Source organism: Puntigrus tetrazona, chromosome 7 (genome assembly GCF_018831695.1).
Source record: "Puntigrus tetrazona isolate hp1 chromosome 7, ASM1883169v1, whole genome shotgun sequence".
Classification (NCBI taxonomy): Eukaryota; Metazoa; Chordata; class Actinopteri; order Cypriniformes; family Cyprinidae; genus Puntigrus; species Puntigrus tetrazona.
This window is the reverse complement of record NC_056705.1, coordinates 18,433,928-18,460,645: the sequence shown is the minus strand read 5'-3', so window position 1 is coordinate 18,460,645 and position 26,718 is coordinate 18,433,928. Positions and strand designations below refer to the sequence as shown.

At 36.5% G+C, this 26,718-nt stretch overlaps 2 pseudogenes; one reads left to right on the top strand and one right to left on the bottom strand.

Annotated features, from left to right (window-relative positions):
• Positions 1 to 2,545: 2,545 nt before the first annotated feature.
• On the top strand, positions 2,546 to 3,543 carry LOC122347936 (annotated as a pseudogene).
• A 2,550-nt stretch (positions 3,544 to 6,093) lies between these two features.
• Positions 6,094 to 12,117, bottom strand: LOC122347935 (annotated as a pseudogene).
• Between the last annotated feature and the right edge of the window lie 14,601 nt (positions 12,118 to 26,718).

The following is a 26,718-nucleotide window of genomic DNA, read 5'->3' as shown; positions in this document are numbered from 1 at the left end:
ATTCATGCTATATTTCAGCTACATTGAAATGTCATACAAATGCATCTGGATGTTTCTATTTCTGCAGTGGAATGATTGTTTGTACTTAACATGATTGGTAACAGCCCTATACCATCTTATTATATTAAATGCATTTATTAATAAAATGTACAGATTTTTAAGAAAACATACACGCATTTAACTGCGGTAATGGGAAATCCCATTTAAATGGAGTCAAATGACTTAGAAACATTGTGTACAAATAATGAGTCTTTAATAAATTTGGAAAACCACACAAGCCACAGTGGCTGAGCAGGCAAAGATTAATATCAGAAGCCCTGCTTCCAATGAGGTTTATCGAAAGTGCACACTGAGAATCAGCAGCCAGTGCTCATTACCTACATTTAAATGAACCATCATATCAGCTGTTATAAGTCCCGTTTTTTCTTTTAATGACAACATAACACAAGAACGCTAATTATATTTTTATATTAATTATAACCATCCTTATCTGCCGCCATCAATAATGAACTATACGTATTAAAGAGTATGAAAAAAGGAAGACCAAAGGAAACACGACGCACCACAATATTTGATGAGGTGTGGTTTGTGTTTGCCTCGTATCTAAGAGCACAAAGTAAATATTTTAGGTATTTTTACATGTTAACGACAAGTTACAGAAAGTATAGTTAGCTCGAAAACCTCTTTCTGGATGCACAGCATCTCCACAGTAAGCTTAAACAGTTATTATTAAAAGAAAGCATTATATTACATAGCAGAATCTGATCCCACTTTGATCCTTTTGGCAAACCGATTTGAGCAATCAATGGCTGAACGGGAGATGGGCGCATGTAGTGCTGTATTCATGTAAATGGACAAAGAAACAGGTTATTTTTCAACGCAATTCTACAATCATTTTACACAAGCATTACCTGAAACGCGTCGAATTACGGACCTTATTCTTTTTAACTTACTATCCGGTTTTGGCGTTTGGTGTCACTTTCGTCATACGGACCTTGTTAACTGCACATACACGGTTTATTTATTTAGCCGGACGCTGGACAGCCACACAGCGCGATAAACTAGTTTCATCGGAGATCACGTAGTATTTGAGATAAGCCCTTTCTTTACTGTTGATAGACAAAACAGCGCGTTTTTAAGCGCTTGTTTCATGAAAAAGAAAAAAAGAAAATGAGCTTAAACGTCTCAAACTTTTATTTTGAAATAGAGAACATGGCAGGTTTAAACATTTCCCTCGGTCATTTATAATAGCCCACATGGATCTGGAGAAAGTAATGGAAGGCGTAAGGAGGTTTTGAATGGATCACTTTGATAAGGATTTAGTCGATGCGCTTAAAGACATTGTCAAAGCTGGGGAAGCTGGCAGTGTGTAGAGGAGATAAATCTAAATTTAAGTCACCTTTTTCAGCGCTATATATCATTGTATGAAATACTTACACATAAATATACGATGCTCTTGAACGTTATGTTCAATAAAACATAACCTTTTGGGAAGAATTTAAAAGTATCTTTAAAATTACATTTTAGACATAACGACTAGAATCTGTTTAAATCACATATTTTTGATTATTGGATGAAAAAAGTAAAGATGTGTTGCTTTGAAGTGAAATGGACAAGAAATGTCATAAAATTAGAAATACAGTAGAGGTCAAACACTTTGTAAAAAATGACTGTATTATATAAATATTTCATAAGAAAGATTTATGTCATAAAATATTTCTTCATATGTACACATTGCCATATTCTATAAAATATCTTTCCACAATATTTTTAGGTTTTACTGTGATGATGGAAACATATGGTCTAAAGTGCATCTGAGGATGATAAATTCACAGGCTATGGATTCATCTTGCCCACATGAAGGTTAGTTGTGCAATAACGAGTAGATATAATGAACTCTTGTGCTGGTATGCAAGGTAAAGTGATGTAGTTTTTAAATTCAGCTTGTCATCAACTACTGTGTAAGTTTTATGCTTTCCATTAGTTCCTCTTGAATAGTCATTTTATTTATGTCCTCCCCCTTCTGATATTGTAAACTTCCTTCTAGGTGAAACATTAGTCCCTTTATATTTGCCTGGCTAATATTTTATATCTGCTTATCTCTAATTGAATGCGCCTATGAATCTGAAATAATCACATTACATTTATTTCATTTGTGAACACAAAGAAGACATTTTGACAAACAAACCTTGTGACAGTTGTCAAGACAAAATTGATATGACAAAAAAGACATTTCTCAAGATGTTTTTATATTCTACACAATAAAGTTCATATAAATTTGTAATTGTTTTTTGGTTAAACTATCTCTTTGAGTTTTATATGCTTTATATGAAGACCAAGCAATTTCTTATGTCTTTTATGTTTAAACTTTTTTTCTGACAACAACTAAATATTATGAGTCTTTACTTAGAAATGTCACTGTAATACAGTAAATTGGAAAGGAATTATTTTATATATATATATATATATATATATATATATATATATATATATATATATATATATAAGAATATAACGATCCATTTGTAACAGAGCCCATGAGCAGATGATATTGAGGATTTGGCGACGAGAGCTGGCACTGATTTGCCCGTGGCACTACTTTTTTGATTTCAGCCTTGAGAGCTGGTTCCTCCATGGACTGCAGGCAAGTTATTATGATGGTCCAAGTTAGCGGAATAGTTCAAATAAAATAATCATTATAACTGTAACGCTATACCTTTGGCGTTCAGTGATCAAACTGCTGGGAGTGTGATGTGTCTCATGCCATCACCAGAACCAAGTGTATGATGTCCATGTACTGGATGGAAAGATGTATATAAATACTCAGGGCACGCTGTCCTCTGTCCCATCCGGCGACAAAAATAACCCACAAGGTGAGCAATGACAAAAGTATGATCTGTATGGCATGTTATGGTACACAGTGCGTGCTTATGCTGTATTCTTTTGCAGATAATTTGCCTGTGAAATAACGCTACCTCAGAAAACACACTCTGCATTTAGGCCACAGAATCACATACACCCAGGCTAGGAAAAGGTTTGGAAATACCCTTTAACATTAACGGGATTGACTAAACGATTATCATACTCTATGCCTTTCCAAGTAAATGATCATGTGACTTCTGCTTTGTTTGTTTTTCTCATTATTTTAGGTTTCATTGCGTGGCCAGATGGTGCAAGAGAACTGGGACAGTGGGAAAATAACGGAGACTGGGGAGCCGGCCCCGGTACAGCCTAACAGAAAAGACAATCTGACTGTGCGTGGAGCCTGGAAAAAGAAATCAAAGCGGGACGAGGCCTCTAGTCGCTGCACTTCAGTTAAACACTATGGTTATCTTCTTCAGTGGAAAGCTATAGAAAAAAATGGTTTCTGTTTCAGCAGGCGAGAGTAGGATTGCTTTACTGCACTCTCTTGCTAATACCTAGAGCAGTGGCGATAGACCTGTCCTGGGATGTGATAGCAAGATTCTAAATTAGATTGAGCAATGGTGGGCGTTTGCCTGCGCCAGTTCTTTAGAAGACTTTGTCAAAGTAGCAGGAGGATGAAGCCAGGAGTCATATGCATGTTTACCTTTCTCATTTAGGCCAAATGCTAACTAGTGCTGATTTGTTTGATATCTGCAGCATTTATCAGCTACTAGAGCAAAGGATACATTGGAGCTTGGCAAAACTAACACAGTGCTACCAGTTCTAGCGGTCCAGCGATTTCCGTGTTCATCTTTTGTAATGCGTAGATGGGCTTATTAGCCTTTTCTTTTTTTAACAAGGTTTGTGGCAATCGGCAGCGGATCGTCTCTTGACCTCTTGGCGAGGCTAGCCTTACGTGGTGCATAGTCCCACGAGGCCAGGTAAAACACTGTCTCCTTAATAAATCCAGATTCTGTCCACGTTACGTGTATGCCAGTGGTTGTATTTTGCAGAGGTTTAGATGTACCCTCAGACTCTCACAGCCCGGCACTGCTCAGGGGAGAGCTGAGCTCAGTGAGTGTTGGGTGATTTACGCTGATGAAATCACACGTGGCTGCAGGGCTGAGATGGATTCACATACATCTGCTCAAAGAGATGATGTAAGAGGATCTTTTAGCAAAGCAAACTTTGTAACGAGTACAGTTTAAGTGCCAATCAAATTAAAGTATTTAATCATAAAATCACGCTTTATTTATTTTTGCAGCTTTGCCACTGCAAATGAAGCCAAATGCTTGCATAGTAGTCTGTTTGCCAACAAAATCACGTGTTTTTTTCCCCCTCAATATATTTCAGGATTCCTTGAAAGCATTCCATGAATTGGTGAAGTTGCATTTCAAAGGGTTTTTGAAGCCTCCGTTAACCTGAGGAAGGAGGACTGACAGGGATGACAGAAGGAGTATACACCATATGATGATTAGTTTCTGAATAATTCTAGTTTCCCGTTATGTTGTTGTTATTTGTTCAACAAATGATAATTTGGTTTATCACCTATTTCTCACAGTGGTATCTACCATCTTGTCAAGCCCTCCAGCTTACAGAAGACCTCCTGATTAGTTTTATTTTTATTAAAACAACAATTTTGCATTCTGAAATTTTAATGCCAAATTGTGCGTACATGAGCCTCGGATAGACCCTAGGTATAAAGAAATCACCAGAATGGATTCAAATATGTGCATGCATTCCCCACAAAACAACTGTTTGTTTTCTATAATTCTTGTTTAAGAAATGAAATGCTTGATCACTGAACTTTCATTTGCCAGTATTTACTATTTAAATGCATTAGACAAATAAACCTTGTTAAATACCGTTTCGGCAGTTCAAGGTTTTTTGCTGACATGAGGCGCTCAGAGGATGTTTTGGTTCTGTGTGAAGGGTGTGGTTTAAGCTGCTTCTGAAATTAGATTTTCACTAAAGCTTTTTGAGCAGGTTTTCCAGATGTAGTTCAGGGTCTTACATCGTCATCGTACATCATTTTAAACTTAATCCAAATTCATAAAAAGCATACATCAAATAACAGATATAGCACATACATTTTTAAGCATTTTTAATAGAATTAAACATTTTCAATAGAAAAGGATGAAATCAGATTAAGTTTTAAAGAAAGCAAAATTGGCATACTATTTGATCCTAATGACGTCTGATGAAGGTATTTTGTACAAATTTCATGTATTTGATTAAAAAATACAGTTAAGATTCCTTTAGAACAACTGTATGCATTCAGCTTAGTTTTAAATTCAATCCAAGTCATTAATCAAATTTTATATTAAATGGATAATAAATTGTACCTCACTTGGAATGATAGATCCATCAGTGTAAATACATTGAACATTTTGTCAATCCTTGTCCAAGGTCATTTTGATATTTTTATGATTCGTCTGCATTCTATTCACTCAGATTTCCCCACAGCTCTTATGTGAGTTCTTGTTATTTTTAAGGTTATATTTAAACAATTTGCAATGAGTCATTACACTGTGCTGTAGAAATTACCTAAATATGATAAAAAAAACTTTTAAACAAACAGTGTACAGCAAGCTCCTTGTTTTCTATTGACAATTAATGTTTATTCCTCATGGTTCTGTGAATTTTTCATTTTCTTACGATGGAATGTTATATTTGAGAAAAGACAATTCAAATGAGCACAGACTCCGTGTGTGTGTGTGTGTGTGTGTGTGTGTTACCCAGAGCGTGTGGAGTTTTTCCGTGCTGTTTTGAGCCTGTAATCGTGGTTTCCACTTCTGCTTTTTGTATTTTGTGATTTTTTCCATCATGCGTGGTGGTAAGAGTTTGCAACTGTCTTTAACTCAGAATAGCTTTATATCTAATTTATAAAACTACCCACTTTTGTTCAATGTATCTGCTCTTCAAATGTGTTTCTCCCCATATATATACACACTGTACAGGCCCGTGTTAATGTTGGTCCTCGTCACAAAGCTACTGAAATTTAAAAAGAACTTAAGTTACTTAATGCAAGGTGAATAATAAAAATGAATTAAAATATAATGATGACTTTCAAACCACATGATTCATATGATACCCTAGGGTTCAGATCCATTTCACAAAGGAAAAGGTTCTCTCTTTTTTTCTCAGAATCTTTTCTCCCTCTTTCTTTTGCCTTTTACATGCATGTGTTTACATATAAATCTTCCTTTCCGTGTGGCTCTTCCAAGTACCTCTCCACTGAACTGGTAGGTGGATTTTCTTTGATCTTCCTGGCTTCATTCTCTTTGCCATAGTTCTCAGCGCCTTGCCATCTTCTGGTAGGTCATCTTCTTGGGTTTCCCTTCTATGCTGGCAGTGCGCTCAAGCCTGCTGTGCTTGGAAGAGAACTGGAATGTTCACTTTTCTCCAGTCAACCACAGATGCTGTCCTTCATGTCCACCATTTAGAAGGTCCAGCAGGAACCAGTAAAACTGAATTTTCTTCTTGTTACCTTGAAAAACAAAGAAATGAACACCTACATCTAGATTCTAAGGAGCAGTCAACAGGTTGTAGCTTATCCATAATCGTTATGGTTGTCCTTACGGCGGAGGTGGTCCTTACCATACTCTCCTCCCGTTGTTGTTGATGTGATGCTGGTCTCTCATACGCCCTCGTCCGGACACCTCTATTGGGACTAAACTTTCAGAGTCATCATCATCTGAGCTCGCTGGAGAGAGATGGCTGTACACTGTGAAATTGCTTGCACAGATGGCAGCGGCAAATCGTCATCTGGGAAGACATGAATTATCAGACATAATTTTTTCAGGCGGACGGACAAAAAATAAAGGTTCAATTAAAGTCAACTGATTCGAAATTGGGCTATTCTAAAGACACGCTGTTGGCCGGAGTCAATATATTTATAATCGGGATGAAGTACATCCTGGCGAAACAGTACTAGTACATCATCCGTTAAGTAAGAGGAATGGCAAGCATGAGCTCTATGACGGCAAAGCTTTTAGAATCCTTATTTTAATGGGAATTCTCTATATCTGAGAAACCATGTCTGTGTACAAATCAGGTAGTTTTGAAATGTATACATCAGGAGATTTTAGCCTTATTCTTTAAAAAAGAACTTTACAATTTTTATATAAACACTTGTATAGAGTGTAGAATTGGGGTACTCATAAAAGAATAAATAACATTATTAAGAAGTATTTTAAAAATAAAACACTCACTTTCAGTTTAAACCCTTCGGCTGTAAAATGTGTGGAAACCTCATACAGCAGTCTCATGCGATTGCACACAGTGCTGGGTAGCAATTTCTTGTGACCAGCGGTTGAAAATCTGATGACTTGAGAAAGTGTCTTCCACAAACACACGATAGTCGCACAGTGCAGAGTCTATTGAACTTTAGTATAAGATCAATTGTTGGCGTGCTTAACATTTATTATTAACATACAGGCTGTTTATTTGCCTAAGGCACATATAGTTCTATATCTTGACTCCCAATACCTAAATGCAACACCTTTTATAACTCTTAATGAAACCAAATTGAGTTTACTAAGAAAAGATCATAAAGCTTTGTTAATAGCATAGACACTGGAATTTGAAATAAAGTCACAGAATAAAAAAACAAAACAAATAAAATACATAATTTACTATGGATTTGTACACCATATTTTGCACGTAGTATAAAGGAGACATGCCTGGTTTAAAGAATGTGGCCCTATATAATACTTATATCTGATTAACACTTTGTTTCAGTGTATGTGATAAGTGATACTCATCTACTCAGACAAGAAAGCAACATTTACTCTTCTCTGATGGTTCTCCCAGCCATACATACAAGGCTTAAATACAAAAAAAAGCTGTCACTGCTTAGGGTTGGGGTGTAAATTACTAATCTACAGAATAACTGCACAGCTGAATTTAAGAACAGCCTTTGAAATCACTGTAGTAACTACAGTTACACGCCTAAACTAACAGTTATTGTTGTGGCTTAGCATTAAAATGCAAGTCCTTGGCATTGTCCACACAGTAATAAGAAAAAGTTTACACTATATGAAAGAGATCGCATTGTTTTGCTCTTGTGTTTATTATGGATTTAGTAGTGGCAGCAATCAAGGTTTACAATATTCACGATTGCCTCTTTGCGGTGAAATGTCTGGACCTGCAGGATCGTCTAAATTCAGCTTTGCCATCAAATAAATAAATAACTTGTTTAAAAGCATAATAAAACATAAAATAGTTTATTTAAAATTGTAATGATGCTTCACAATAAAAATCTTTTAGTTTTGAATGAATAGGCTCTGGCAACCAGAGACTTTCAAACCATCAAAGTACTAGACTATTTGTAAGATGCTAATAAAATTGGCTTTTGTACCATTTTATTATAAATATTGTGCACCCTTTCCTGTGAGTCTGAGCCCGTATGACAGGCGTGTATCAAGTCCCAGCGTGAGTGGGTCTCACTTCGCTTCTCTGGGCGTCTGAAAGCACTGCGATGCGCGCATAGTTGGAGTCTGCTAGAAGGCACTTCCCAACCAAGGAGGGAAATCGTTACTCTGTTGTAAAGAGATCTTAAACGATCTCTGGAGTCCCTCTTTGTTCCCACAGAACAGTCAATACACACACATATATCCTCTTTTGTTCAAATATCGGCAGCTAAACAGGTCAAGCAAACAGACCTTGTTTGACTTTCCAAAGCAGTTTTTCTAGAATACTTAGCTATTTTCTAATTACTTTACTATTAAAGCATTAAACAACAAACTATTAAATCATTAGTACACTTATAATTTTCTATCTAAATTACGAACATGTGCGTCCTTTTGTGTGCACAAAAAATCCCTCTGTATAACTGTCTAAGCTGCTGTTTATGTAACCCATATGCTAGTGTCACAATACAGAGAGTGGTTTTGTTTGTGTAAAAATTAGAGCACGTTCTGTGTAATGGCAGTTGATGGAGTGTGCAGACTGCAAATTCTGGTGACAGTGTTGGCAATTTTGGTCAGGGTCTCAAGGTTTAGTTGAGCAATAGCTTGGGCACAGATGCACAGAACCTTCAAACCAGCATCAACACTGCATCTCAAAGCGCTAGACAAATTTGCCTTGAGATTACTGAACCCAGTTTTGCCGAAGCCTGGCCTGATTTCTCTGTTCTCAAATATCACTGCACTGTATTCAACAAAATGGTTATTCTCTTTACTTAATAATGGTAGACTTGTCTGGCGTGAGAAGTTTTAAAGGCATGAAGTGATGTGGTCTCACCTGTGGAGGGGCAGAGTGAGGTGATGCCAGTCAGGCCTGGGTCAATAAAATGGCGAAACGATCTGAGGCGTGCGTGATGCATGTAGTGATATGCGCTTTGAGCTCTGTGAGTAGCTCAAGCCAGTTCTCAAAATCCACCTGATGGACATGATCAGCATATTATAAATCCCAAGTGATCTAGACAAGGACAGTGAAGTTGAGGCGGAGGTCAGCGAGAAAGCATCTTTTAACTAGCATAGGTAATGTGACTATTACGTCACATGCTCTAACAACCTTAAGCTAGTATCAACAACTGAAGAAACAACCCATATCCCGTTCAGACTCTGGCAATCTATTCAATTAAGACAGAAATTACATTTACTTTCTCACTCATAAGCCCTGGGACTATGAGTGCATCTTTATTTCCTGTTCACACCACCATTTCCTTTGCAATTTTGAATGGGCTCAAGATGCGTCGTTTTTCTGTATTATTTAACATTTAGTTTTTTCATTCGTAGTCTCATTTTGTAGATAAATCACTTAAATGTGTTTTCGTTTTCAGTCATTCTCCACATATCCTACTTGAAAGCAATCTGATTTCAGGAAATATAAAACAAGAGAATCGTAAACGTTTTAAGTCTACAGTCTTCCGTTCATTGAATTTTCTGGGAAGGCATATATGTACATTACTCCAGCGAACAGAAAAAGCTGTTCGTAAATTTGCTTAACAAGTCAAAAATAAAGAAAGGAATTACACAGCACTTTTTACTGCTGTATAGCAAACTCAGACTGTGGTTTCCCTGTCATTGAACTTCTTCGAAAATCAGCACATAGATGTCTATTCGTGACACAAAGTCTGCATAAGCTGTATGACTCTCACGGTCCCTGTTCACAGTAGCGAAAAGCAGTAAAGTCAGCCTCAGCCTCAAAGAGTCAGAAACTGCTGCTCTGTTTAACATGCTTTTCAGACGCCACCATAACCTAAATTGCCATATTGTCATTTGGACGGAAGCCGCGCCAGGATATTAGTCGTTCTACGTCTGTAGTTTTTTCTTGCCTACCAGAAAGAAGGCATCTGTTTCCTGCTTTGTGCTGGTCACTCGCCAGTTCCTCGCTCGCTCTCCTAACGTCCCATACAGTTCAGTCCCAGCTGCTGGGTGTGATTTTTAATCCGTTAACCCAATGTAACGAGATGCTGTTTACATGTGGGCCTCTTTAGGTGTTATAACAGTGTTTTTATTTCCAGGGGGTACAGTAATATCTGTAAACTGATTATATATAAGAAGAGTCTTCAAAAAATGCAGCCCATTTAGTCAAACACTTAACTACAAGTGAAGAAGGAAAAACTAAATAAAATTAAATAAATAAAAAAAAACATTATTATTAGATTAATGAGAAATAAGTTATTACATTTATCCAGTTAAATTAATTGATAGTTTCTAAATTTATTGTACTTTTGTTATATAAAAATCTGATTTAAGGGTTTTACCATCGGTGATTGATTATTTTTGAATGACTTTTATTTTGGTATCACTTACCTATTTATAATAATGGCACTGGGAAGTGAATGGGCAAGTGACCCTAACTTTGAATAATAATTTAGTTGCATTTTTCTGGCTCATCAATTAACGGAAGCCATTTGCGGAAAGTTATTCGATTTTCTGAGTTAAATAAAACTCACATACCACCTTTTCGACTGTGGATGTCTTATCATTTTCAATTACAGGGAATACCAGATAAGAAACACAAACTCACCATTCTGACTGTCGTCTGTGATATACTGATACTCCATTGGTGCTCGATACATCTCTAGCTCAAACATTTTCCTCTGTTTGCTGCTAAGCAAATGAATGAGAGACGAGGTGACCCAGTTTAGTGGCTGGAGCAAATAACAAAATGATAATGCTGTACCATATAGAAAAAGCCTCACATCTTTGGATTTAAAACTGCCCAGTAATCTTTTTGTACCAGATGGTGTCTGTGACATCAGCCAGTCAGGTTACTCTCTCTCTACTCTCTTCTTTCTATGTAGAAATTGCAGTCATTATACACTTTGGAAAACTTTTTAATCAAACATGCACCACTCACGCATCAGCTATGATTATAGGCATTTGTTGATTAGTATTTGTAATATCAAACCCAAATGAATGAATTAAGCTGTCAAATTCTCACGTCTGATCACTACTCATCTCACGAATGTTTAGGTCAGTGCGAGTAGTTGAATCTCAACGGACCGGGGTTTTGAAGAGAGTTGGAACAACAGTATATATGCACATCTTGACACTAACTTTGTTTTAAATTCATTAAGCGATTACTACAATCACACTAAAGACATAAAGACTAGCGGATGTCAAACTAAACATTATAAAAAAAAAGATCCAGCTGTTCTTTGGTTGCTAATTATGTCGACGATGGCAGAATCTCATGATGTCGTTTGACCATAGCCCCAGCAACCAATAATTAAGCGTACATCGTGCCTATTAACAACGGCAGCATACGTGAGACCATTTAGAGAATAAAAAATACTCACTTGTGGGATGATATGCCCTCCATTCTGTACGGATGCAGCATGGGTTCCTGTACGCCTGACATAAATACCCAACTCAAGTGCTTTCTCAAGGGCTTTCAAAGGAAACTGTCCCCCACGTGCCATTGCTCAACTCACTAAATTTCCTCTTGCAAATGAAACTTCAGACCAGATCTGCTTTCGCTTTGCCTCCTGCCGGGAGCCTCAAAGGTATCCAAAGGCCCAAAAAGAGCCGAGCAGAATGCGCTGCAGAGCAACTACCTGGCAGTGGCGTGGGGTTGAGTTTCTGTCTGTTGCTTCTTTATTTTTGGGGTGTGGCCGGTAGTGCCAGCGTCTTCGCTGGAGTTCCTGATTTTAGGGTATTGCGGTGGGGATTTTATCTTTGCAGTTAGAATAGCGTACCTCCCCAGCGGCCAATGGAGACAGCTCAGCTGACCGCTCTTCTTCCTGTCCACCTCCATGCTGCTTATTTCTTAATGCAGGATGCCATTTTTGAAGCGTAATGTTTTATGAACAAACTTTACAAACTTTAGACTAATTAAAGACTTTCCTATTTTAGATGATTTTGAGAAACCATGGTAAGATAAGAAGCAAATCTGAGACCAGTTATATCACAAATAAAAAATGAAATCTACACAATACAGTTCAAATTAAATAGACAGTTACTAATCCCTTCTTTTCACATCTCTTAGCATCCCAGGCTTCAAATCTCCATCCGCTGCAGACCAGAGGACCTCCTAACAGATAAGACGGCTGATAGTGGCCATTCCCTATCTGCATCAGTACATGCTGGGCAAAGAGATACACCATCCTGAATGATAATGGTGAAACATCTTCTATCTTTATCCAAATTTTCCACCTGTCTCCAGACTTTCTGTATACACCTTTCTCCTAGTCATACAGTTAACATTGTATTTTATATTCCCAGTCTTACAAGAAAAGTTCCATACATAGGCTGTTAGGCTAGACTGCAGTGAATCTTTGACATGAGGTTAAATGTTCCAGTGACTGCATATAGTAAATAATATTTGAAATGCCATTTAGTCTCCTCATCTACTATCTCATGTCCCTGACTTATCACAAAAGCTAGCTGCAGCATGAAGATAAAATCAGCTATATATATATATATACATATACATAACAAAGATTGTACTTTTGTACATCTGGTGTTTGTTTTATCTTTAGTGTTGCTTCTTCATTCTATGCAGATACTTTTAGACAGCCAAAAAGACAGCTTTGGCCTAACAAATGTAAAAAGCACACATAACAGTCAAGAAGCAGATTGCATGGTAAATAATGTGCTGAGTACAGTCTGTATGATTAATTTGCAACATTAATTTACTTTTCATTAGGGTAAACATTTGTAAAAAAAAAAAAAAATATATATATATATATATATATATATATATATATATATATATATATATATATATATATATACTTTTATGACATTATAAAAAATTATACATTATAATTTATATATATATCTCTCACTTTCAAAATTGATCCCAACTGATTTATTACTGGTTGTTTACAGTTATTATGAGGTTATTCATAAAAAAAAAAATAGGTCAGGAAAAAATTATATAACTTCTAAACCCATACAACTTAATTTATGTATGAATTATCAATTATATGTTTTACCATAACACTCTAAATATAAAGTGTATGTCCTTAAAGATGAGAAATTGTCAATCCTTGTCTAGATGCAAACATGTTCATCCTGGACTTTTTACTGACTTAGGTCCAAAAGATTTAACTTTTGTCAGGTTTCCTGACAAATAAATTGATCAACTGAATTTGAAGTAATTAAATAAATGCTTTACAAATTAATATAACATCCAGGTATAGCTAACACTTTGAAAAGTTTGCAGTATTTAAGACATTTATAAATATCACTTAATTAATTAATTGATTGATTAATTAACATTAACCTAATAAAAAATGCAGTAATAATTGTTCATTGTTGAGTGGGGATAGTTAACTATAAAGTGCAGATTAATGCTGACTGGCTTCTAGGTATATAACTTTAGTTTAATAATTCATTTTGCTTAAAACGGTTTTCTTTCTCACTTTCAGACCAAATTAAAATTCATAAAACTGACTCTGGATGCAGAGGAGACAAATAACTTTTCGCTGCCATCATCTTGTTTGGTGTTAGTGTGCAGAAGTTCTTGCATGCACATCAGGTCCAGATAGCCAGTACAGAACTAGAAGATACTTAATGTATTTCATTTCTGAGTCGATTCCAAACAAAGTGAGCATATGGCTTCAGAAGCATGATAAGGTTTATGAACTAAAAGTATAGAACTTTAAGCGCTTCACAATCATCATACTCATCTTTGTGTTTTGCAGTTAAAAGGTCATGTATGTCTAAAAAAAAGAAAAGAAAAAGAAAAAAATGGTTTGAAACGTTTTTGTTCCTGCAAAAGTACCATTATTTTTATTTATGCAACTGTATAATATTGTAGTAGGTCTTTGTATTTCCAGATATAACTAATTGCTAAAACTTTTTTTATATCTTTAGAACACTTTTGGGAATCAGCCATTGCTATACTTCTAAATAAAGTTTCAATGTTTTCCAACGGCTGTATTTGTATTGTATTTGCTTACGTTTGCCACAGTTCAAGCTGTCAAACCACAGAGCTTACTGCGGCCACAATGCGACACTGGCTATCTGCACCCGGCTAAAACTGATGACTTTCGCTGTTTCTTCCTTATATTAATACACACTGCATGTGTCATAGCTATTTCAGCAGTCTATTTTCTCAGCGCTATTTCAAGAGGTGCGCACAAATATTTAATGCATACGTGAATATGCTTTTGATGAAAACAATTGCCAATCTCAAATTTTATGTCAGACACGGATGTTTTTTCTTGTGTGAGGATGTAAACTCATTTGGATCTGATCGAGCTTTGCATTCTCCACAAATATTTCAAGCATTGACTTTTTTCTCCTGCTGAAATGTAATCTAGTTCATTCTCAATCTGTTGCTGGCTCTTCATTTAGTTTGAGGCATTTGACTATGTTTAGCTCTGAGTGCACTATTCCACCCACTGCCTTTCCTCATCCTCTCATCGCTCCTTTAGCTCTTGCTTCATTCTCCCTGCCAGTCTTAGCATGGCGCCAACTGCGGGAAAGCTGCAAATGTCTTGCTTAAGCCTGTACACCCTTCGGCATAAGTGTAACCGACTGAAAACCTAAAAAGAATTACTGCTCGTTGTCAAAACTGCTAACTTGACTAGTGATTTGTGTGTAATAGTATTTTAGTTTACCCATAAGCGAAAAGCCACTTTCACACTGTTCGAAACCATGATGACTACAACCGTGTTACACAGAGAGAAAGAAAGAAAAGAAAAGAAAGACAGGTTTGGAATAGTATGAAGATGAAAATGAATATTGGCCATTTTACAGACTATTATGTCTGCTGAAAACTTGCTCATGTAAGGCACATTATATGCAGGTGAAAAAAGCAGGTAGAAAGTGAAAGAAATTTCACTTCTCAATTTCAGTGATCTGAATAAGAGAGATTTTTTTTTTTGCATCCTTCTCAACTGATCGATTTCTATTCTGAGCCTATAAAGCATAATATAATAAATTTTGCATTTACTGCTAGACATATCATGTGTGCAACTCTTGCCAGAAATATCTACTTAGCTTAATTTTAAATACCTTAATTAAACTGAGAAATGGTGCAAATGGTTTCAGAGTCAGCAAAAGAGCACAGTGTTATCATTCATTCGTTGATCCCTTCTGCTTTGATGACAATCTCACCATTGTTGGTGTTGTTAGTTGGTAAGGTCTTGCATGTCTTGGCTAGCAAACCTGTTGTTTAAAACAACACCTCACACAGACCCACACAAATAAAGCAGCCCACTCTGGGTATCCAGAAAAAAAAGCAAGTAGGAGGCTTCTGTCAGATTCAATTCCTGTAAAACGCAAGTGAATGGCTTGATGAGGACCTTTAGAGCCTTGCTCAAGTTACTGAGTGACAGACGTCTGAGAAGCATAACTACCTTAACAACATGTTGTTGCATATGCGCAATGCTGCAATACATGATCTCTTGAGAGAAGAATAGTTTTGATCTCTCAGTGGTTTTAATTCTGTATGCAGAATCTTAATGGTAGAAATTACTTGATAAAGAAAATCTGGTATGATATTATTGCACGGCAAGCATTTTTACAGCATTCTTCGCAAGTGCCTAAGAGCACATAGTTTTGCGGTGTAGTTTCTTAAAGCATCTTGAGATGTTGGATTAAGTTTGTTGTGTTTCTTCATGTCATTCAGACCAGACTGGATGATGATGAAAACAGATCTCTGTGTTTTGTACAGACTCACACACATATACTCAAACAGCCTAATATTATAAAGACTGTAAGAGTTGTAAAGTTTGGTCTTGATTTAATTCAGATTTCATGGCTAGAATTTGACCAGCCTGGTGGCTAAATCTTCATTTGTTGTGCAATTCCACCAGTAAGAACAAGTGTGAAGGTTTAATCAGCACAAATAATACTTTTAGTTATTGTAAAAATTAAATGCACACAACATTATGGGTGACATAGAGTTCAAAGAGGACAAAATGTCACATCTGTAACCCAGACAGCAAGTCTTTGTGATGTCATCAAGAGCCAGTATCCAGAGTAATGTCTTCATACCACCAAGAAGGATGAACCACATCCAACAGAGATAACCAATAATACAGAGAGGAAGCTGTCTGAAAGGATGTTAGGGTACTAACCAGTTGTATCCAAAAACCATAGATGCCCAACTCACTGCAAATTAAACATGGCCGGTCTGCTGGTTACAAGTAGAAAGCCCCAAAGAGTGCCACCCAGGGTAAGCATGGGGTGGATCCAGTGATGGTTTGAGCTGCAATATCATGGCATTCCCTAGACCCAGTACTTGTGCTAAGATGGGACGTCACTGCTGGAGGACTACGATCCATTCTTGAGGATCCTGTGCAATGGCTAAAACATTGTACCTTGAAGGCGATGCGATTGTATCAGGATGATAATGCACACCAATACACAGCAAGACTGGTGACAGAGTGGTTTGATGAACATAAAAGTGAAGGTGGACATGTTTTGGAGGTGAGGCAGGAAAGCGTTTTCTCCACCAGCATCACGTAGTGACCTGTTTACTAAAGAGAAGAATGCCTCAAAATGGCCTGTGCAGGGACTTTGTCTGTCATTCCCAAGATAAATTGAAGTGCTGTATTAGCCACAAAGGAGGTCCTACATCCCATATTAATGAATTATTGTGGTCTAAAACCAAGGCATTTCAGTTTCATTGTCCAACCCCCTATATATATATATATATATATATATATATATATATATATATATATATATATATATATATATATATATATATATATATATATATAATGTAACCTATTTAATAACAATTTATTGCATGCCACCTGTAGACTGTAATTGCCATGAATGTACTAAATACAGAGCTGTCATAAATACCATTAGAAAATGCATAGTCCCACTTTGTATGCTTTTGTCCTAATACCTATGTACTTAATGAGTGTGGCAATAACTGTAACTACAGTGTAAGTACACATTGGTACATATTTTCTACAGCTTTAATGTTTATGTAACACACATATGTAACAACCCACTGAATGATACATGTAGTACAAATGTGTAACAACTGGTAACAACACTTTTAATGGCAAATGCGAGTAAATGAAAGTACCAAGTGTGCAAAGTGTAAATGTGTTACTTATTAACTAGACAACTCCTTTGGATTTACAATGTAATTTCTCTGATGTTACAATGCAATATGACACTTATGTTTGCTGCAAGAACATAGTAATTAAGGCCACCTATTATAGTCAACATGGAGGTGGCCCAGTCTTCATTATGGAGGTTTTTGCCTTTGCAGGGAATTGCCGTAATCATGTCCTGATTTTTGTGACCCTAGATAAACATTTAAATTAAAAAATGTCTTGACCATATCCTTCATCTAAACCTAACTATGAGAATAAATGGATGAATGAATGACACTGCAATGTTGATCAGGAACATGTGTATCTGTTGGTAAAATCCAATGCTGGAATTAGACATTGTTCTCAGCTCGGATTTCCTCCAGAGTACAGCTCTGCACAGTTTGCTCAACCTTAAATCAACTTCCAAGCAGGTGTGTTTGAAATTTAGATCAATGATCATCCAAGCCTCAGACTTTGCTCCAAAAGCAGCTACTGCATCTTAGTTCAAGCTTCAGTGTAGAAGCGTCTTTGAAGCCTGTTCAGATTTAATTCTCATTTACAGAAAACCAGCTAGTGATGGAAATCTTTTTTTAAACGCATGACAGGCTGGGCTTCCAGTAGATTTCAGAAGATGTGTGTGAGTAAGGCATAATAATAAAGACCAGTAGTGCAGGAAACACTGTTGTGTGCAGCACTCATACTGCACCATAGGTGTTAATAACACATTCACACATCTGTCTGCTGTCCTGCGTATCTTGCATTTTATGGCAACGTGTCATATTTTCTTACATTTTGTAGCTAACAAAGAGAACACTGTCCAACCATTCATTTTTTTAAGAGCAAGCTTTTAACTAAACATTGCTAGTTAAATCTGTGTGACATCACAGCAAAATTCATTACAATATCTTAATAATTATTGAGCCTTTTGGGAAGATAATTCAAAATGTTAGTTTAAGACTCTATAATCTATAATGGGTAGAGATTTTCCTAAGCTGTGCAGTATTGTGGAAGCTGTGCTATCGTTGTGCACAATGTATAACGTATTCAATATAAGCAACAATATTCACAATGGTGAGAAAATGCTGCACTTAGATGTAAAGGTTTGAAGACCAGGATGACCCCCGAGACCATTTTCTCTCACATAGGGCAGACCAGTTCAGCTGATCTGTTCTTGAAACTACACAGTAATATTAAAAACGAGAGCCACCGTGTGGTGGATTGCAAAGTACATGTTGTTAAACATGACCTGCCTTGCCTGAAGTTTCACCAGATTGATGTCCACATGCTCATATTGACATCGAAGGCTATATCAAAATCCGTTATGAGATGCATCACTTTGATCAAACAGTCGCTTCACAGCTTTTTGATTCAAGTTCAGTAATAATATAAGGTGTTATAATGCTTAACTTCTTGTTTTATAAATCTTTTCCCCACTGCCTATAAGTGATTAGCTTCATTTTAGGTTTTAAATGTGGGGACTGAAGTTTACTTCAACTTTTAAACTTCAGTTTCTAATTGGGTAATTTAATTATTGTAATGTCATTTTATATTTTATCGTTATAAAATCCATGTATATAAGATGATGTATAACATTATAAGCACTTTGGATAGCAACTAAGCAAAATATGTTTTCTTTAATATATTATTGTGTTCATAAGAGTAATAGGAAAAACATATTTCTTCTATTCTTCTCCTTTCCAGTAAATGTAAAAATAAAGACAATAAGTAAAAACTTTTAGATTTTTGTAACTAAACTCTTTATTGATTTAGGTCCAATTGCATAGAAATTTCAGGAAAGACTTTTTAAATCACAGAATTCTTTGGGGGCAGACTTCTCTAATTCTGCATGCAGTCTAGCACACTTTGAGGTTCTTCTTTAGATTTTCTCCAGCCTTTTTGTTTTCTTTTTAATTACTGCTACAATATGAGCTTTCAATTTCTGAGGGTATTTGTTTTTGGGCCTGGCCTTGCTAAATTTAACAAATTTGAAAGTAAACATATCAAACCTCCCTGCGCTATACAGGGTCCAATTTTTTATGTGTTGTGGGGTGTGGATGGCTATAGGAACACAAACTCTCAGATCTCTAAAATGTTCTCGAAAGGAGCACCTGTTAGAATGTAAGATTTCTAACACTATACAGTGGACCACACAAGTATGCTTATTTCTGTCTGCAGGTAAGAGGAGGTTTTGTTGGCCTCCTTTTCTTTCTGTGACACAAACCAGGCCTACGGACCAGGTATTGGCAGAGGAACATCAACCCTCTCACTTCTTATTCCCAATTCCTCATTTTCCTCTTAACTTTGGCTTCAGAGCGAACAATTCACCAGGATTCTGGTCAAATAACTATTTATAGATATTTATAAGCACGCATGCTCACGAGTCAAGCCATTATGATTGGGTTCTGCAGTACGCGATTTCCATGTGAGTGATAAATGTAATCACAAGACAAGCATTTTTTTAAATGCATCTACATTTCCGCATAACTGTTAAAGCTGTTGGTGTTTTCATGGCTAGTTTAATTTTGGTACAACCTTTATGTAATTATTTAGTAGCTAATAGTTCTAATTCATCTTTAACTTAATTCATCCTTACAGCAAATATAACTAAAGGGTTTGCCCATTTGAAGAAACAATTACATTCATGAATAAGATACTCCTAAAATATATATATATTGTATGTTGAGGACCTTCTTATTTCACAGATTGAGGTAGTTAATTAGTTTCAATACTTACAGAAAATTAGCACCTGTAGCCACACTATCTGCATTTATAAAACATGTTATATATATATAATGCAGGTCTCACGCAGCACATGTTGGCTGGGTGGTATAAAGCTGAATATGGGCAGTGTAAGTACTGTTGCGTGAATTGACAAATCACATGCTTCTCTAGGTCTTGCCGTGTAAAAAGAAGTTTGGTGGTAGTGAGATAACAGATGAATGTTTTCATGGTTTGGATAGCCCATACATCCAGTGAAGGAAGTTTTGATACTTCAGCATACAAAGTGTTTAGAAAATGCTATGTATGCGACTTTTTAGAGGAAAGAGTTTGTGGAAGGCCCTTTTTTCTATTCCAGCATCACTATGCTCCAGTACAGGAAGTCCAGTAGGTTTGGTGTGGAAAATTACAAACGCCTGAACAGAACCTAACCTTAACCCTATCAAGCGCTTTTGGAATAAGCTAGAACAAATATTGTGAGACAGGCTTTCTCCAGTTAACATCAGAGCCTGACCTCACTTAGATACACGCTGAATAAGCTGAACAATACGTAAATATATGCATTTATTCATGATCTTTTTCCCATTCTTTAACTTCAGCTTTACAGCAGAGACTTGCAAACAAAATGCACATACAAATTCTCTGATATTTGCTCCCATGGTTTTGGTGTACAAAAATTAGCCACATCAAACAGTAAAAGTGTGTTTGAATTTATGTCCATGTACTTGTGTGGGAGGGTTGACCTGAGGGTAAGCCATTTTTATCTTAACAAAGCAGACTTCCTGTAAGGTTCAATGCACTTTACTCCTAGGTCAGCCTTCAGTAGTCACACCTGCATAACAGACACCTAGACTAACACACTAACCAATGACCACTGTAGGATGTGAAGTAGAAAAATCACACACATACTGTACAAGGAACGCTATTGCTCATTACCATAAGCATCATATGAGATAGCAGTTGGTGGCGGATTGATGCTGTAACAAAAAGCTGGTGAAGAGAACCATTGGATCACTGTACATGGCCCGAAAAAGGCCTTGAAAACCTGCCCATACTGTATAAAAACTCCTTTCAGGCGTCCAGACAATTTATAAAGTCGGTTTGATACGCCGGCAAGATTCTTGTGTGTGGTAAAACTGGTTTTGCCCAAATACAGCACATTCTAACAGGAAATTAAGATGACAGTGCTATAATTTTGGTCATAAGCTATACATTTTAAAAATGTCACTGTCATGTCATTATGTCACGTCCTGCTAACAACAGCAGATCATAAAGTTTGCATGACAGTAGAGAAAAGTAACAGTGTCAGGAAAGGCCAAACTGGTTCTTTAAAGCACAACAGTCAGTCTAAGCTTTTGGGCACAGGCACACTCTAAGGATTGTACACCTATATGTTTTAGCTATTCTTTTTGAGGAAACAATTTGTACATACAACACCTAAAGATACCTAATACCTAAAAACCTTAGATAATCTACAAGGTCTTCTCTTTGAGACCAGCGAGTAACTGAAGATGAAGCCCTCAGGCGTTTTACAGCATCAGCGTCACAACCATTCACACCTATCCATTTCACACTTTCTTTCCCTTTAAGTTTCCCAATGCAATCAATTCAGCGTATAAATACATTTAACCTTGAATGTCATATTTACTCAGGAAAAGTCACAATAGATGTTGACTCAACAGAACATCCAAGTAAACACACTGATCCAAGTCGAGGCACTGAACACTTTAAACCGCCGTCTACAGCTTGAAAGCGGTTCACAGAAAACTAGTATATGCTTTACCATTCCAAGATTTATCTGTATTGTTTTATAGATTAACAAGCTGTATGAACTCAACTCAAATCCACTCAGGCAAACTGTATTGAAAAGCATCTAAATACTTACTTATGCGACGGGAAAAACATTTATGCGCTTCATAGACTTGCTACTAATGCTAACATGGTGTCAGTATATGGCAGTCAGACCTTGTGTCATCCCACATAGGATCATTTAGTTAGTTCCTCCTGATTAGTTTCTTGAGGAATAAAACATTTGTATTATAGTATTATAAAGTATTATAAAACACTTTGGTTGGTTAACATAAAACTGAGCTATGTTTGTATTTACTGATATAGTCATATGATACAATATTATGATGATGTCTCATGGGTTTGCCTGTCATGTGCTGAATCCTCCGTAAGAAAAATTCTGAATTTTATTTTGGAGTTAACTTGCATGCAATCTGCCTGTCTGCTGAGCAATCAACAGGATTATTACACCCAAAAGAACTTATATATGTTTGACTCACGGATGACTAAGAGTCTCATAGCACTCAAGACTATTACATAGGGGGCGATTGCAAACATGTATATACATGAATGAGCAGAAACACATACAGACTGATGTCCCTGTCATTTTTAGTTCTGTGGGCCCCAAAACTGTTCCTCTTTCCTAAATGTGTTATCCAAGTCAGCCGGAATGACTCCAGACATCATGTATCATCTGGGCAGCAGGTCAACCCCCTCTTAGCCATAATAAAATAAAATACTATATCACTCATGGAAAAAAAGACTTATATAGCAATTTTTCCAAAGAAGTGATATTCTGAGATGATTAACACATAGTGAGTTTTGGCATGAGTCAGATTGTTCTAGATATTTCCTATCTCTACATTTGCTATTTTGTTGGGTAGAAAAGATGAGGATATTATTGTTTATTTTTTATGTTATGCGTTTTGTGATTTAACGACTGAGTTATTAGACAACTTTACAGGATGCTGGCTATCTATTTATGCGTCTGAAATTGATGCATCTGGGTAGGAGTTAGAATAGGCCCTTTCACCCATCTAATGTACGAGATAGCTAATTTTGACATGTTTGGGAAGGCACGGAGATAGGGGGGATAATAAATGTAGTGTTCTTTGTGCAGACCTATACACAATCAGCTGCGCCATCTTGTGTTTAGGGCGGCATAAACGAGTAAGGAAAAGTTCACCCAAGGAATTAAAGATCTGTCATTATATATTTCACACTCATGTTGTGTCAAAAGAATGCATTTGAAAAAAACCTGTTCATGTAAAATCAAGAGTTCCGGATTTTGTTGAACATATTCAATGTTATTCTATTCAATCTCATATACCCAGGTAAATATATATATATATATATATATATATATATATATATATATATATATATATGTCTCTCTCTCATTGTTATATTTATTTATTTATTTATTTATTTACCTGGGTATGTAAGTTAGATAGTATATGAAGTGAGAATAGTAATATATATACCTGGATTCACTAAAATAACTTAAATACAATCAAATGCGACATTTGTTAATAACTGCAAATGATGTAAAGTGAAACTCTCTCACAACTGTAGTGTAGGTAAACATAACTTCCATAAATACTAATTAACAATTTTAAAGTGTAGTCAAATAAAACAAACCAAATATATAAGAACATTTTATAAGTGTATTGCTTCAGTGCGTGATAAGACACATTACACAGAGAGTAATGAAGCACCGTGACAAATAGAGAGTAGAGAATGTAATACAAAGTAAAACGTTTAATTCATTTACATTCATATTAATTCCATTAGTAATTCTAATCAAATATATTATTTGTAATATTCAAATATTTTTAATTATGGAAACAACGACTTCATGAAGTGGCCCGATAGGTATAATTTCAGAATGTATTAAACATTTTGGTGGCAAACATACAAGTCTATTTTTATGTATAATGAATATATTTAAGCGTAAGAAAAATATAGGTTCAAGGAGTCTTAAGCTTTCTGCAAGCAGTACCTAAAGCATGTTTTAAATACTAGTAAAGCACATTTAGTTTCATATCATGGTGTCTCAAACAGTCTGTTAATAGCCAGATGTTATTCAATTATCTTAACTACTATTTTTTTACCATATGATACAAAATTAGTCAGTGAAAATAGAAACACTTTAGAAAATACATTATAAAAGTGTACTGCTGAAATCGCTCTATTTTGTGATTCTTACACACCTGCAGCTTTGGAACAACATGGGATGCAGAATTTCCATTTTAGGTCAAGTACTTTTAGAAAATCTTCAACTAGAGTTATTTCCATCCTTCATTTTTAACTACTTGGTAGTCAGCAGTACCTGAACTTTAGACTTTGGCATCTGGAGACAAAACAAGATGACCTAGAAGCTCATCAAAACAAACTTGGAAAGGCCTTGCTCTAAGCTACAGGTTTACAATTAATTAAAAGTTTACTTGTTAAGATTACTATAATGTCTAGCCTGAAAAGAGAGAGGCTTGAACGGAGACTTGATTAAACTAGACACTCTGCAGACTGAAAGTAACAGCGTTAAATGTGGTTAATAATGTGTCGCGTCGTGGTTCCATTGAATATAAGTGATTCAGGAAACATGACCATGACTTCAAAACGAATGTACCTCTTGCATTACTAGCTACCTTTTGCAATTTACAGCGGCCAAACAGCCCTCTTCTTCCAGCACATTCTTCGTGTTTGGCAGACTGCTCAGTCTCCTCCTCTGGTTAACGCGCGCGCTCAGGCCCGCCCCTCCGCGCGCGGTCTGGAAATGCACTTCCGGTCGGTGAGACGTGGCTGACGGTGGAAAATCCTCCAGGAGGAAATCAGGAGACCAAATCTGCTGCAGTACTCCTGCTCTTAGACAGAAGCGCCTGGGTAGCGAGGTCAAGCCGGAGTGAAAACTGTAGGAATTTCAGCCAGGTAAGACAGAGGCGTTTGTAGATTCATCGCCGCTGCAGATATTGCTTAGTCAGTGGCTGTTTTTCAGGCACGCAACTTTGTATCGAGGTAGTTTGAGAGCACCGTTTCTTTTATCAAAACATTGCAGCAGCGTTGTGTTTTGCGTTTCTGCGTATAACTGTGAGCTCACTTAACGCCTATGTATCCCAACCTAGGATTTTGCCTGGGGCCTTTACTCGCTGTTTAATTACTTTGCAGACAAACATAGAAACCTTAAAGTTTGGAGTGTTTTTAAAGCCCAGCAGGGCTGGGATTTAATCAGGAATCTCGCCTCTCCCTCAGCTCCTGCACGTCACACACCGTTCCAGAACGTGCTGCTCACTCTCTCTGAACAGTGCTTTCGCATTTTTGTCGCTGTGTGACTTTAAAGCATATTATTTTTATAGATATTCAGCACACAATCCGCGCAATAAATACAACCCATATGCCGAGGTTTCCAGTATTGGATAAGATCTTACCTGTAAAGAAGGTAGACACATTTTATTCTTATTATGAGTGCTAGATTAACTTCTTACAGAGGACCACAGTTTAATGCATTAACTGACAAAATAATTTTTTGTCTGTTGGGTTATTTCCAGTGATACTTGATGTGACTTAAAGATGTGTGAAGGTGTTTTGTAGACTGTGACTCACATTGCCATGTATGTCTTTTGTGTGGTTTATGCAGGTTTTTTTTTTTTTTTTTTTTTTTTTTTTTGGGAGGTGAATAGGAGTACAGACACTTAGTCACTATATCCAGACCTCTCAATTTAGGCCAGGCTATTTCCCCTGGCTTCCCCTGGAATTTTTACTGGGGTTTTTTTTTTTTTTTTTTTTTTTTTTTAATAAACAGAAGCCTTTGGATACCATTTGGCAGAAAGCATCTTTTTATTTTAACAACATACATTTCTTTCTGGCATTCATTTTTTGAAAGTGTTTTAACAAAGTCGCTGTAAAAAAATTACAACAGACATTGAACTTTATAAATCAAATTTACTTGGATACTTGTGGTAGTTGCTATAGGAAAATGCTTAAAATAATGGATTTGTATAGACAAAATAAAATGGTGAATGTGTGATTTGTTTGGGATTTCTGTGCATCCAATAGTAATGTGCAAAAAGAAAAAGAGATACACTTGTTTAAAGTTTGACTTTTTTTAATTTAAATTCCAATATGCTGATTTACAGCTCAACTAATATTTTTATTCTTATTCTCAAGTAATTATAATATTTGAAGAATTCTTTAAAAAAGGCAAACAAAAAAACAATATAGAAGCCTTTAGTGTAACCTTACGATCAATTTAATGCATCTTTGCTGAGTATGTTATTTCTTTTTATACATACTAAACCTTAAGAGTGGTGGTTATGCAGAATGAATGTAAATTCTGTTATCTAAAACAAAGTACCTCAAAAGCGTATTGCACTTCTTACAATAAACTAACCAGTCTGTTGTTTCATCTAGGACCAAACCCTGAACATCATAAATCAACTAATAATATCCCACTTAGTGAAATTTCTTCCTCTCTGCCTTTAGCACCCTACATGTTTCTTCGTGCCCTGCGGGCTCTGGGCTAATGGGCGCAGGCCAAAGAAGCCCTTTTAGAGGCGTTTGTATTGCTGCTCCTTGGCGCCCCGCCTGCCAAATCATCCGCGGTGGAAGATGATGGCCCAGACTGCTGTGTCCCCAAGCAAAGACTGCACCTACCAGGACCAGACCATGGTGCATTGGGACCCCTTCTAGACCCTGCATTACCTGGATGAGCTGTTCTCACGAGAACCTAGTGTTTGGATTCCTGACCCGCTTGTGGGATCGTCGCCGTCCCGGACTGAGGTGTCTTTCCACTCTTGATCATGCCATTGAAGCTGGAGACAACATTGAAAACGAGGTAA